Raw genomic sequence first — 3,983 nt, 5'->3', positions numbered from 1 at the left:
TCATATAGCCCAAACTAGCCTGAAACTCACTGTGTAGCCCAGGCTGGCCTAGAATTTCAGATTCACTTAACCAGTGTCTCCCAAGTGCTAAGATTCCAGGAGAGAACCAACACAGCTCGGGTTGTGTGGACTAGAGAATCAGTCCCAGGTCTCTGTGCACACTGCACAAGCACTCTACAGGCTGGGCTACACCCCTAGTCTGAATTGCCACTCTCTTGATTAAAACATGTTTGCTTTCTTTCCATGAAAAGCAGAGGTTAGATCTGGAACCTGTTTTCTCCCCTGGTACTATGTTATTGAACCCAGGGTCTTTCTTGTGTGTGCGTGCTAGGCAAGCCACTCTACCAGCCAAGCTAACCACTAGGCCTACAGAGCTGCTCAATTGCTGTTTCTTTCCAGTTCCCACCAGTCACTACAGGACCACTTACCTGGGCAGTGTCAGATGCAGTTCTGTTAGTAGGCAAGCAAGTGTGAGATTAGCGAATGGCTTACAGCTGTTCTATCAAAACCACTGTGTTTCCCTCAGTGAAATTTGTCTGAATCATTCCATTTATGTAGCAGAAACAAGCTAATATCCTATAGATGCTGCTCATTTCCTGCTTTACTAAGTGGATACAGCTAGATAGGCAGCCACTTGCTTTCATGGATAGCCAAGTCTTCCAAATGTTCTTGCTCCCCAAGTCCTAGTGTCCTGAGAACATTTGAGGTACACTCCTGCCTCCAGGACTCTTTTCCTCCCCTGGGCTTGCTTTCTGGATATTTTTTAGCCCCCATTCTTAGGGAGCCAAATAAAGTTGCCTCCTGTCAATAAAGCTTTCTCGGAATCCTTAGGGATTTTTTTGCCTCCAAGCTCAGTACCTGCTATGGTGCAGTCACAAGAGCAACAAAGCACTGTTGTTTCTAAACATTCAATAAGAAAGCGGGCATGGTGGCTCACACCTGTAAGAGGCTAACAAGGGAGGTTCCTGAGTTTGAGGCTAGCCTGGGCTACGTAGAGAGTTGTGGTTCAGCCTGTATTAAATAGCAAATTGTTTTTAAAAGGTATGATCTAGATGTCAGACTGAACAAATTCATATCTCAGCATCTACTTATTAAAATAAAATTTATAAAGAATTGGGAAAGTCCCTGAGCCTCAATTTTCTCGTTTGAGATATGGGGACAGGGATAGGCCTACAGGATGTCTGAGGAAGTGGCCTGGGTACAGTGTGAAGTGCTTTTCAAGTCCTGCATACTAGATAGGTGTTCTCTTTATCATGACTGATAGTGTTGAAAGTGGGAGCTAGAAGTTCACTAGCAAGTTACAAAGTTCACTGATAAAATAAAAGAAACTTCCTCCCAGAGGAAGTTAGCTGTCATAGATTCTCACACTATACACTAGTGGCAACTTAGAAACTCCAGTGACAGTCCAGTCCCTGGGATTTGGCCGTCTGGTGCCAACCATCTGGGACCCTTTGCTCAGAGGCCCCAGAGGTCACTTACTTAATCTGTACTCAGCTTCTAGAATCTGGAATGGTTCTAACAGCAAACTCTGACTCCTAGAATGTGGGGGCTGGAAATGACCCTATGGATGGCCTCTTCTATATGTAAGGAAGCAACACCCCTGACTCATCCATCAGTCAGGGAAGTCACTTGACTGAGAAACAGCAGCGCCGAGATTGTGAACCCGTAAATCCTGATCTCAGAGCTCAGCGCCGCCAGGTCTTTAAGGCTCCTAGAAAAAAAAGAGCCAAGGTTGGCCTCCATCTCCTCCAACCCTGTGTCCTCCCCAGAGTCCCACAGACAGCAGAAAACAGTGACTCCTTCTGTAGTTGTTAGATGTGTAACCGTCCTGTTGCTGCAACCTTCGACCCCTTCTGGAACTGCAAGTGAGGCGCTCCATCTTCTGACAGCCAATCAGACAGAGCTCAGATGTGTTGAACAAAGGCTCAGCCAGAACGTTTTCCTGAATGCGCATGCTCAGCCTCTGTACGCCATGCTTTTGCAGGGAGCCTCGACTTTCTCAACGGCATGTCTACGGACTGGTCAGTTAGCTCAGGTGGTGAAGTGTGTGCCTTGAAAGCATGAACACTGAGTTCATTATCCCCAAACCCTACTAAAAAAAGAGCATGCCACCATGTGCCTGTAACTCCAGGGTTGCAGCGAAGGGGTAGGGATATGCAGAGACCAGAGAGACCAGAAGATACCCTGGAGTTTGCGGACCTAGCTCCAGACTTAATGAGAGACCGCGTCTCAAAAATAATGAGGCAGAGAGTGAGAAAAAGAGACACTGGGTGTCTTCCTCTGTCCTCTACATGCACATAAAGGCATTGTCCTCCGACCTCCACACTCAAGTGCAAACACGTCTGGAAACATGCACATGCATTTGCTATGCACTTATGAGTGCAAACACAGAGAGAGAGAGAGAGAGAGAGAGAGAGAGAGAGAGAGAGAGAGAGAGAGCGCAATTTTGGGGAATCTTAGCTAATACTTTTTCTTTTTTTCCTTTTTTTTTTTTTTTTTTTTTTTCGGAGCTGGGGATCCAACCCAGGGCCTTGCACTCGCTAGGCAAGCGCTCTACCACTGAGCTAAATCTTGGGGAATCTTAGAAAGTCGGCAAATCCCCTGCATTCATACACATGGATGGAGGCCAAAGAGATGACCAAGGCTGTGTGGAAGCACATTGTGTTCCTGATGCAGCATAAGCCCAGACACATACTCTCACTTGGCCATGGCTTCACCTGGGAGGAAAGCAAGGAAGAGAAATGAATGTTTGTCAAGCGAATGACTGATAGCACCAAGGGTAAAATTCAGTCACCACCCGCAACACTGCCAGTCCACTCTGAGCAACTGAAATTCTGCAGATGGAATCATCACCCTCCTGCCTGACAGGGATGAGCTTGGCTCCTGTCTCCACATTCTGGGGCTTTCTCTCAAAACATACTCTAGAAGTTCCTGGCATATAGGACTCACAATAAGACTCACCCAATGGTTCATCTCGCCTGAGTCCAGTTTCATAGTCATGATGGCTCCACAAAGTCCCCTGGCAGAGAGGAGTCTTCCCCACAGAGCAGAAGCAAGCTTTGATGGGTGAGGAAACTGAGGACCAGAGGAGACCAGATAAAGTTCTCCCATCCCATAACCTCTATGATTTCAGCCATAGCTTGTATCCTGAGAATCTAGCCAGCTGTTTCACTGGCTCCGTGTGACCTCATCCTAGCCCTGACCTCACCTGATTCCTGTACCGCAGTTCCCAAGCCTCTTTCTCATGACTCAGTGTCCACATGACCACAAAGTTAACAGTGAGCACCAATCACTATACTGGCAGGCTGTGGAGCCCATAATCCACAATGCCACCACCTCTAAAACGGTGAGGTGTCAGCTGAGGACATAGCTTACTTAGTAAGATGCCTACTTAATGTGGAAAAAAAACCTGTAACCCTCAACGCCACATAACCCAGGAGTGGTGACAAACATCTGTAATCCCAGGGTTTTAGATGGTAGAAGCAAGAGGATAAGAAGTTCAAGGCCGGGCTGGAGAGATGGCTCAGTGGTTGAGAGCATTGACTGTTCTTCCAAAGGACCTGAGTTCAAATCTCAGCAACCATATGGTGGCTCACAACCATCTAAATTGAGGTCTGGTGCCCTCTTCTGTCTGAAAACAGCTACAGTGTGCTTATATATAATAAATAAATAAATAAATAAATAAATAAATAAATAAATAAACCTTTAAAAAGAAGAAGAGGAGGAGAAGGAGAAGGAAGAAGAGGAGGAAGAAGAGGAAGTTCAAGGCCAGTGGTGACTACACAGCAAATTAAGGCCAGCCGGGGCTACATGAAACCTTCTTGCACAAAGCACACACACATGAAGCATGCCCTTCCCCCCACCACCTGGATCTTGGAGACACACACAGTCCCAGACAAGCCTGTTTACTGGTCACCCAATGTGTGCCAGGGACATAGCTGAACATTTTATAGGTGCTATCTGATTTCATTCCCTTGATAGTC

At 46.6% G+C, this 3,983-nt stretch overlaps 1 long non-coding RNA gene across 1 annotated transcript in view; it reads right to left on the bottom strand.

Moving 5' to 3' along the window:
- Positions 1–3,215, bottom strand: part of LOC147996923 (uncharacterized) — a 14,824-nt gene extending 11,609 nt beyond the window's left edge. Inside the window, exons 1-2 of the long non-coding RNA XR_015652355.1 lie at positions 2,962–3,215; positions 429–2,717 (exon numbers count right to left, since the gene is read on the bottom strand). This is a non-coding gene — a long non-coding RNA (uncharacterized LOC147996923). The remainder of the gene's footprint in view (positions 1–428; positions 2,718–2,961) is intronic.
- Between the last annotated feature and the right edge of the window lie 768 nt (positions 3,216–3,983).

Source organism: Rattus norvegicus, chromosome 1, assembly GCF_021556685.1.
Source record: "Rattus norvegicus strain SHRSP/BbbUtx chromosome 1, alternate assembly SHRSP_T2T, whole genome shotgun sequence".
In the NCBI taxonomy this organism is placed as follows: Eukaryota; Metazoa; Chordata; class Mammalia; order Rodentia; family Muridae; genus Rattus; species Rattus norvegicus.
The sequence above is the reverse complement of the archived record's forward strand: the minus strand, read 5'-3'. Positions and strand labels throughout refer to the sequence as shown.